This window comes from Felis catus, chromosome A1 (assembly GCF_018350175.1).
Source record: "Felis catus isolate Fca126 chromosome A1, F.catus_Fca126_mat1.0, whole genome shotgun sequence".
Taxonomy (NCBI): Eukaryota; Metazoa; Chordata; class Mammalia; order Carnivora; family Felidae; genus Felis; species Felis catus.
In genome coordinates, this window is record NC_058368.1 from 12,929,163 (window position 1) to 12,940,260 (window position 11,098).

General features: G+C 35.4%; 1 protein-coding gene across 1 annotated transcript in view; it reads left to right on the plus strand.

The window, feature by feature from the left end:
- Window positions 1–6,954, plus strand: part of RFC3 (replication factor C subunit 3) — a 32,359-nt gene extending 25,405 nt beyond the window's left edge. Inside the window, exon 10 of the transcript XR_006593899.1 lies at window positions 6,310–6,954. The gene's annotated coding sequence lies outside the window, so the exon portion shown is untranslated. The remainder of the gene's footprint in view (window positions 1–6,309) is intronic.
- Window positions 6,955–11,098: the final 4,144 nt, after the last annotated feature.

An 11,098-nucleotide genomic window follows, 5' to 3' on the forward strand; every position in this document is an offset into this window, starting at 1 on the left:
CACAACTTAGGAACTTCAGAGTCCAGAAACATGATTTTAGAGTTTAATATACTTTCAAAATTTGCTATTCAACTATGCAGTGTTGGTCTTCCCATTTTCCATCCTTTCTCTCATCTGTTGGAGGAAATTTACTACATACAAAAGCAGAGATTGTTTTCTATCCTCTAAATGACCATTTTTGGCCACAGGCACATAACTCTGCTTGGCAAGTCATTACCTTTAATCATATTTTCTCTCAGTCAAGAATTGTGGGTTTTTTTTTTTTTTTTTTTTTTCAGGAAATATAAGGATTAATTTTGAAATAAAATAGCCTGAGTGTGAAGAACATTGTTGGTACCATTCCTGTTGAGACTATAGAAATCCAATTTTATTTCAGTAATTCACATATTAGGTGGGCTAAAAAAGAAATAAGAATGTTTTCATTGAATACTTGAGATTGTTGAAGAACATGCATCATGTGTTTCACAGCAAAGGTATATTAGTATAGAAATTACTCTTTGAACAAGTGTATTTTTCTGTCATTGATCCTATCCTTTGGAACATTTTTTCATTAGATATTTGGTTCATGGAACAAAGAGTTTGCTTGACAGATTTGTAGGACAGGCTCTGAATAGTTTCTTTAATTTTGGGCAACAGAAGCATGACTCAAAAGCTAAACCAACAAGGGTGAAATAAAAGATTTTAAGTTCCAATAAGTTAAATTACCTCTGTGAGGATAACAGGGAGACTTCTTGTGGTAGTGATCAGTCAGGAAGTATTTAATTGATGGACACAGCTACACACATATAAAAACGCGTAGCAGTTTTAGGCTTATGGGAAGCTGTTAAGGTCAGGAAAGATGACCTTCTTGTGTTTGTTTGTTTTGGGGCTACTAGTTAGGCCCCAGTTAGCAGTCCCAGTCCTTGGGGCACTTACATGCTAGGAAGGATATTGACTATAACTAAAGAACTGGGAAAGTGAGGTTTGGCAGAGTTAGGACTTTTAATTTGAAAAACAAAAAGTGAAAATATTGTGACTATCTTTTGATGTTTAGGAAGTCTGAGTGGTCTTATAATTTTTATTCCTCTGGAGCAGTGCTTCTCAAAGTAGAATCTCTGGACAGCACCAGCATCACCTGGGAACTGAGAAACATAGACTCTCAACTTTGATTCCACATCTACTGAATCAGCAACTATGGGAATCGGATCAGCTATTCAGGGAATTCTGGTGTACCCTTAAGTTTGAGAACCACTGCTCTAGAGAATGTGTACTTAGGATCAGTGTGCATAGATTAAAGGGAGACATTTTAGTTGAAAGTGAAGAAGAACTTTCTAACAGCAGCTGTCTTGTAATTGTATGGCAAGCTTGAGAGTTTCTTATAAACAGGAAATGTTTGGAGAATTGTCGGAGAATGCAATGCTTACATATGCTAGACGTTGCACTAGGGACTTTCTATGTATTATTAGACCCTTACATCTCTAGGAGAGAGGTATTATCTTCTATAAAAATAAAGAGGCTGAAGTTTAGAGGAATGAGGTGTAATTTATACTAAAACATACCCACTTTGTCTGTATTTGATTTTTGACAAATGTATTCAGAGTAGCACCATCCCAATCAGGATACAGATTTTATCAACTTCAGTTTCTTCCACATCCCTTTGCTGTCACTCTACCCCTACCCTGGCCCAAGTGACCACCGATCTGCTTGCTGTGGTTATAGATTAGTTTTGCCTGTTCAAGAATTTAAAGTCAAATACTGTATGGTCTTTTTCTCAGGCTTCATTGTCTCAATTATAATTGAGATTCCTTTATGTTGTTGAAACACGTATGTTTCACTAATTTCAATTTTTATTGATCAGAATATGTTTGTGTATGTTTTAAGCCTATTAATTGATGGACCTTTGGGTGTCCAGGTTTTGGTTAGTATAAATTAACTTGCTCTGAATATTTCTGTATAAGTCTTTTTGTGGACATACTGTTTGCATTTCTCTTCAGTAAATTTATAGGAATACAATGACTGGACGTAAGATAGGTGTAAGTTTAACTTTTAAGTAGTTGCCAAACAAGCTTCCCAATGAGGTTGTACCATTTTGCATTCCTGTCAACAAAAAGAGAGTTCTAGTTGTTCAATAAAATTGGTTGGTTGCATTGATTTTCTGTATTGTCTGTTTCATATTTTATTGATTACCTTTTTTATCTTTATTAATCCATTCTTCTACTTTTGACTTAGTTGGCTCTTATTTTTCCAGAGTCTAAGCATGAAAATTTAGATCATTGATTTTAGACCATTTTTTTCTAATAATCATTTAAAATTACAAATTTCACCCTGCATACTGATCTAGCTTCCTCTACAGACTTTGATATTGTGTGTTTTCACTTCCGTTAGTTCAAACTATTTTTTCGTTTTTCTTAACGATTTTTTCTTTGAATTATTACTTGGAAATGTGTTAATTTCCAAATACTTAAGATTTTCCAGATATATTTTTAAGTCTTCTTTATTGTTAATTTTCTTTCACTTACTGAAAGGAATATTGAAATCTCCAGCCATAATTATGGATTTATCGCATTCAATTCTTTTGAGTTTTACTTCATGCATTTTCAATCTCATTATTAGGTGCAAACATATTTAGGATTATTATGTCTTGCTAGTGATTTGACACCTTTGTCATTACTTCAGATAATATTTGTTTCAGATAATATTTCTTGCTCTGAATCTACTTTAATATTGATAGCTTCTCCAGCTTTCTTTTGATGAGAGTTTGCATGGTAGGCATATTTCTTGTTCTGCTAGCAATGAATTCTCAGTTTTATCTGGAATGTATCTGTTTTGTCTTCATCTATAGAATTCTTGGTTGATTTTACTTTTTTTTCCCCCCAGCATTTTAAATATTTTATTCTACTACCTTCTGTTATTTCTTCTTGATGTTTTCAATATTTTCATTTTTTCTTTGGCTTTTTAGCAGTGTGACCAAGATGTGTCTAGTTTTAATTCTCTTTGTGTTTATCTTGGGTTTTATTTAGTTTCTTGGATTAGATTATTATGAGTAGTATTATTGTAGTATCAGTTTGGGGATTTTTTTTTTAACATTTATTTTTGAGAGAGAGACAGAGCACAAGTGGGGAAGAGGTAGAGAGAGAGGGAGACACAGCATTTGAAGCAGGCTCCAGGCTCTGAGCTATCAGCACAGAGCCTGATGCAGGGCTCAAACTCATGGACCATGAGATCATGACTTGAGCCAACTCAACAAACGAGGCACCCAGGTGCCCCTGGTTTGGGAAATTTCTAACCATTATTTATTCATATCTTTTCTGTGATCCTTTTTCTCATCTTTTTTGAGAGTCCCATTATTTATATGCTGGAATGCTTGATGTCCCCCCCCCCCCCGCCATGCTGATGCTTTGTTCATTTTTTTAGTCTTTTTTTTTTTTTTTTTTTTTAACGTTTATTTATTTTTGACAGAGAGACAGAGCATGAGCAGGGGAGGGGCAGAAAGAGAGGGAGACAGAATCTGAAGCAAGCTCCAGACTCTGAGCTGTCAGCACAGAGCCTGATGCAGGGTTCGAACTCACAGACCATGAGACCATGATTGAGCTGAAGTCGGACGCTGAACCGACTGAGCCACCCAGGCGCCCCTTTAGTCTTTTTCCTTTATGTTCTTTGGACTGGATAATTTCATTGATCTTGAAGTTCATTGATTCCTTCTTACGCCATTTCATAGTTGATAGCTAATTTATTTTTTGTTTTAATGTTTGTGCAATCTGATATTTAATTTTTCATTTTAATGTTTGTGCATATTAACTCTAGAGTTTCCATTTTGCTCTTTTATGTAGGTTCAGTTTTTCTATTGCAATTCCCTATTTGTTGTCTCATTGTTATCTTTTTCCTTTAATTCTTTGAATATATTTATAATTGCTTTGAAGTCTTTGCTAAATCCAACATCTGGTTCTACTCAGTATCAGTATATTTCTTTCCTTCCCATAACCCCATGTCTGGTAATTTGTGGCTGAAAACTTAATTTTAGATAATATATTTTAGCCATCTTTATGTGTTTTTTTTTTTTTTTCTGATTTTTTTTGTTTCATAGCTTACCTAGACTTAAACTGTGTAATTTATCTTCCTTTCACTGTGCAGTGTCTGATGTTTCTGCTCAGTTGTTGTTGTTATTATTATTATTATTATTATTATTATTATTATTATTATTAAGCCTGGCTTCATCTTTCTGTCTGCATAGTTTCGTGACCAGATAATCATTTGGGCAGTTTGAGCTCAACGTCTTAAATGAGGCTTGAAGTCGGCTGAGCTATAGGTGGGCTGAGGAACACATTCCAAGATTGCAACCAGTTCTCAGTATCCTTTGGTTTTCACTTCCCCAGTTTAGCATTCATTTGGTTATGTGTCAGTCAAGATTGTATCTTAGTCCCTCTATGGCTCTTTTATTTCCAGGATCTCTCAGTTCAATAACTGACTGGTCTCTCAGTGGTCATGAACTAGAATTGTAACCTTGGGCTAGCAAAGCTATAGATTTTCCCCCATCCTTTTTGAACCACGTCTGCCACTTTTATCCAGCAAAGCCATAGGTTTTCATATGTCTACATCCTGAATTGAGTCCACTACTCTGGCTGCAATCAGCCTTGAACTTACACAGCTACAATTTTTACTGACCAAGTGACAGGTGTGTTCTAACAATACCAGGTGGAGAAGGCCATAGAGTTGCTGCCGTTTTTTGTAAAGCTAGTTTCTTAGCAATAAACATTGTTTAATTTGCCTAATTTGGATCAGTTTTAAGTATCCTGATTGGTTGTTTTTGACAGTTTTATCCACTCATTTTTAATACTTCTCTGTAGAGGGAGATCACCCAGTTTCCTCCTGTTTCACTTAGTGTAAGTAGCCCTTCACTGATTCATTTTTTTCATTGCTTTTTGTAGATCTAAATTTCAATCTGATATCATTTTCCTTTAGTCTGAAAACCTTTTTTTTTTAAGCTTTTCTTGCAGGGCAGATCTGGTGAATTCTCTCAGGGTTTTGTTTTGTTTTGTTTTGTTTTGTTTTGTTTTGTTTTGTTTTGTTGGTTTTGGTGGGGCCTAAAATGTCTTTAGTATGCAGTGTTCTTTGGAAAGCATTTTTAATGGATATAGAATTGTACTTTGATGGGTTTTTTTTCTTGAAAAATATTTTTTGTCTTTTGGTTTACATTTTTTCTGAAGAGAGATTTATATCCTAATTTTTCTCCCTATGTGTTTTTGTTTCTTTTATTTTACTTACTACGGCTACTTGTGAGATTTACAACTTCTCTTTATAACTAGTTTCCTGGAGTTTGATTAAGATGTGTCTTGACACTATTTTTCTTTGTAGTTTCCTGTTTATATTGCTTTGTATTTATTGGGATTCTTGGATTTGTGGGTTTATATACTTTATTAGACTTGGAAAAATTTAGCTATTTTCTTGAAATATTTTTCTGCCCTGTCCACTGAGACTCTAGTTTTATATTTCTGACTTCCTGATAGTGTCCTGTAGAGTCTCTCTTTTTCTTCTAGGCCTTTTCTCACTGTCCTTCAGTTTGAATAGGTTCTGTTACCTTCAAGTTCACTAATCTTATGCACAGTCTAATCTGCTTTTAAGACCATGCAGTGAAATTGTCATTTTAAATACTGAGTTCCTCCACTCTGGAAGTTAAGTTTCATTTGGTTCTTTTTTTGTATTTTACATTTCTTATTCTGTTCATGATTTTTTAAAAATTTCTTATATTAATAATAGCCCTTTTGAAGTCTTTGATTAATTCCATCTGTCATTTCTAGATCTGTTTCTGTTGACTGGTATTTTTCCTGGTTGTGGGTCATATATCCTGCGGTTCTGTACGTGCATTAATTTTTATTGGATGCTGGCTATTTTGAATATTACATGGTAATGTTTCATTTTTGAATGTCTGAATTCTGTTGTCTTTAAACAGTTTTGAACTTTGTTTTAGCGGGCAGTTATTTGATTAACTGCTTGATCCCTTTTCTTGCTTGTTTTTCACCTTTTTTAGAGTAGTTAAGCTTGACAACTGAGACATTACATTTCTGGTGTTCTACTCAATACCCTGGAGATCACTAAGGTGTCTGTGTCTTGGATCACCAGAAATCAAATGTCTTCCAACCCTGTGTGAGCTCTGGTAATTTTTCAGTTTACAGTTCTCAGCATATCTTTTCCCAGTATTATTTTTTTTTTTTGGGGTCTGGCTTTGTGGAGTCACACTCAATGCATATGTAGCTTAGTAATCATCCAAAGATGCAAGAAAAGAAACCCTTATGCAGATTTTTGTACGCCTTTTCTGTTTCGCTCTTTTTCCAGATCTCTGCTGTGCATATTCAACCACCTTAGCTTCTGAATTCTCTTTTCTCCAGCTCATTGTTATCACAGTTGTCTGCCTGGATTTGCCCTTCTTACCCTGCAGGAAAGTGCCTCTAGGCAAAAATCAGGTGACTTTAGTTTACCTCATTGGTTTTTTTTTCTCTTATGCCTTACAGTCTTGCATTCTCTGTTCAACATCTATTACAGAGTTGCTTTATGTATTTTGTCTAGTTTTCTAGTTGTTTACAGTGGGAAAGCAAGTCCAGTATCAGTTACTCTTACATAATTGGTAGTGAAAGTCTTAAAGATTTTAACTGAAAGCCCTAATTTCTGTAAAACTCTATGATTTAATGTATTTTTTCCCAGTGGTATTGAGGTATAATTGACATCTAACATTCTGTAAGTTTATGTTATACAGTGTGTTGATATGATATACGTAATTGCCAAATGAGTATCCTCATAGTTTTAGCTAACACCTCTCTCATCATATCACATCAAATAATTACTATTTCATTTTTATGGTGAGACCGTTAGATTTCAGTAACTTTCAAGTATATAATACAGTGTTATTAATTATAATCACCATGCTGTACCTTAGAGCCCCAGAACTTACTCCTCTTAAAACTTGAAGTTTATATTCTTTGACCAGTATCTTCTCATTTTCCCACTTCTCAGTTCCTGATAACCATAATTTTACTATCTGTTTTTGTGAGGTTGGGCTTCTTAAAATTCCACATACGTGATGTCATACATTATATGCCTTTGTCTTATTCACTAGCATAATGCTCTCAAGGTCCATCCATATTGTCATAAATGGCAGTGTTTCCTTCTTTCCCATGGCTGAATAATTCCATCGTGTGTGTGTGTGTGTGTGTGTGTACACATGTATACGTACATATGTATACATGCACACACACACATCACATCTTTAACCATTCATCTGTTGAGGGACATTTAGGTTGTTTTCTTATCCTTGGCTATTGTGAATAATGCTACAATGAACATGGGAGTGCATATATCCCTTAGATTTTCCATTTTCCATTACGTTAGAGGTATACACAAGTGGGATTGCTGAATCATGGATCATGTACCTGTTAGCCATCTGTATGTCTTTAGAAAAATGCCTATTCAGATCTGCTTATTTTTTAATTGGATCATTTCCTTTTTTGCTATTGAATTGTATGAGTTCTGTATGTATTTTGGGTATTTGGATACGTATTTTGGATATTGGATGTTATCAGACATGTTCCAGAAATAATTTCCTCCCATTCAGTAGGTTGCCTTTTCATTTTAGTGATGATTTCCATGGCTGTGTAGAAGCTTTTTAGTTTTTTTTTTTTTAAGTTTATTTATTTTTGAGAGAGAGAGAGCGTGAGTGCAAGCAGGGGAGGGGCAGTGAGAGAGGGCAACACAGAATGGGAAGCATTCTCCAGGCTCTGAGCTGTCAGCATAGAGCCCAATGCAGGGCTCAAACCCAGGAACAGTGAGATCATGACCTGAGCCAAAGTTGGACATTTAACTGACTGAGCCATTCAGATGCCCCGAAGCTTTTTAGTTTGATTTAATTCAAATTAACTAATTTTGCTTTGTTACTTTTGCTTCTGGTGTCACACTCACTCTGTGTCAAGGAGCTTACCACATACATTTTATTCTAGGAATTTTATGGTTTCTGGTCTTCAAGTCTTTAATCCATTTTGAGTTAATTTTTGTGTGTGGTATAAGATAGCGGTTGAGTTTCATTATTTTTGCATGTGGCTGTCCAATTTTCCCACCACCATTAGTTGAAGAGACTGTCTTTTCTCTATTGTAGTATTGGCTCCTCTGTCATAAATTATTTGATAATATATGCATGGGTTTATTTCTGGGCTCTCTATTTTCCATTGATCTCTATGTCTTTTTATGCCAATACCATATTGTTTTATTTACTATAACTTTGTAATATAATTTGAAACCAGGGAGCACAATGCTTCTAGCTTTGTTCTTCTCTCTTAAGACTTCTTTGACTATTTGGGGTTATTTTGTAGTTCCATACACATTTTAGGATTTTTTATCTCTGTGCAAAATGCCATTGCTACCAACTGCATTGAATCTGTAGATTGCTTTGGGGAGTATGGACATTTTATTAATCTTCAAACTCATAAGCACAGAATATCTTTTCTATCTTCAATTTCTTGTAGTTTTCAATATACACGTCTTTAACCTCCTTGGTTAAATTCATTCCAGTTTATTTTATTCTTTTTGATACAGTTATAAAAAGATTGTTTCCTTTTCTTGTAGTTTGTTATTAGTGTATAGAAATACAAAAGCTTTTTGTGTATTGATTTTGTATCCTGAAACTTTTCTGAATTTGTTTTAGTTTTAACACTTTTTTGATGGAGTCTTTAGGGTTTTCTAGATATAATAATTAGGTTATCTGCAAACACTGACAGTTTTATCTTGTTCTTTCCAGTTCTGATGCCCTTTATACCTTTTTCTTGCCTAATGGCTCTGGCTTTGATTTCCAGTGCTGTCTTAAATAGAAGTGGCAAGAGTGGGCATCCTTGTCTCCTTCCTGATGTTAGGTGAAAGGTTTCCAACTTTTTACTATTGAGTATGATGTTAGCTCTGGGCTTGTCCTATATGGCCCTTATATTGAGGTATTTTTCCACTCTACCCACTTTGTTGAGTTTTTATCATAAATGGATGTTGAATTTTGTCAGTTGTCTTTTCTGAATCTGTTGAGGTGATCATATGATATTTATTCATATTTGATTAAAATGTGTATCACACTGACTGATTTGCAGATTTTATACCATCCTTGCATCCGTGGAATAAATCCTACATGATTATGATGTATGATCCTTTTAAGGTATTTTTAAATTTGCTTTGCTAATAATTTATTATTTTTATATCTATTCTTGTTAGGGATATTGGCCTGTAATTTTCTGTTCTTGTGGTATTCTTGTCTGAATTTTGAAATCAGAGTAATGCTGGCCTCATAAAATGAGTTTGGAAGAGTTCCTTCATCTTTAATTTTTGGAAGAGCTTGAGAAGTATTGGTATTAATTATTAGAATGTTTGGTAGAATTCACCAGTGAAGTTCTGGTCCTGAACTTTTATTTGTCAAGGGTTTTTACCAGTTAAATCTCCTTCCTAGTAATTGGTCTGTTCAGATTTTCCATTTCGTCATGATTCAGTGTTGGTAGATTATTGTTTCTAGGAATTTATCCATTTTTATCTAGGTTGCCTAAATTCTTTACTAAGTAAATCACAGATCTCTTTGTCTTTAGATTTTGTCACCAGAGGATGATTGTGATCCTTTGGTGCAATCATGTGACCTTGATTTTTCATGCTCTTTGAAGTTTTGCATTACTTTCTTCACTTCTGAAGTAGGAGTCACCTCTTCTGGGCTTTACTAACTGTTTTTGGGAGAGAAAGACCTTCCATCAGCCATGACAGATATTCTGAAGCTATCTCAGATCTTTTTTGGGTCCAGCTGTTCATACTTCTTGCCCCTCGATGGCAGAGTACTTAAGCTTTAAGCTTTTCCTGTATTCTATAATGCAACATGCCAAGTGCTGACAGTTTCTCTTTTGTTTCCCCTTAAAGGTGGTACTGAAGTTCAAATTTGTGGTCTTTCCCTGGCCCGCAGATTTGCCAACTTATGTGCATGTTCACTGGCCATCTTCCAGAGCTCACTCTTGTTGCCACCATTGGGAGCACAGATAGCTGGCCACAAGATAGGGAGGTTTGTACGTGAGGTACACAGAGTGCTAGAGGTTTCTGTGGGCCAGTTGAAGTGATTGACAAGTGAGGTGTTCCCATCAGCTCACTGGCAGAGTTCTGATGGAATCTGTGATCTAGTTAGGATCTGAGTCCCTTACTTTCATCCAGTAGTTATATTTGCCACTCTCCTCATCTTTTCCTGTCATGTAGCTCGTGATTCTGCACTGTGATGGGGCAATAAAGAAAGGGACCTCTTGAGCAGCATCATGTACAGATGAAGCCAGGGGCTCACACACTCTTCCCCTGTGGGACAAATCATGGTGAAGGAAGGTGTCGTTTGGCCCTAAGTTGTGATGCCTTGGGGAGGAGGTGATAGGGATAAAGTTAAACTGTTACTGTTACCCACTACAATTCATTGAAACTTTTTTTTTTTTTGCTCCAGTGGAGTGCTAGAACTTCTTAGAAACCTGGACTTCCACAAAGGTTCTCTCCTTTTAAAATGATTGTCTTAAGTTAGTGTTCGTCAGTGTTCTCAGGGGACTGTGATTGGAGAGGGCCTGGACCCAGTTTACAGGCCACTGTAGGGTCAACAACGGGGACCGAGGTCTGTCTGTGACTCCATTGCACAGGTGGGTGAGACTCCTCTAGAGTCCCTTGACATATGGGGCTGAACCCCACAGCTTTCTCAAAGGCACTTCTGTCCATGGATACCAAAGTTTTGTTGTGGATGGGGGACAAAAACCAGGGAGGACTTAAGCTGTTATGATGCTGACTCTCCTTTCTTTTTATGTTTTTAGAATATAAATTAAAATTTTGTTCCTAAGATTTGAAGTTGTGCAATATACATCACAACGAAAAGCTTTGTTGTGATTTTAATAAAGTTCTGTTTTATATTCAGATATATCAGAACTGAATGATAGAGATTTAAATGTTCTTTCCAAATTATAGCACTCCAAGTTGTGAAACACAGTTCATAAAAAGTAAAAAATCAACTCTTGGCAGCAATTTTCCTTGTACCTAGTTCTCAAGAAAAACATAATTTTTTTTCATATTTTTCAAATTGGTGAACTAAATTCCACTAGAT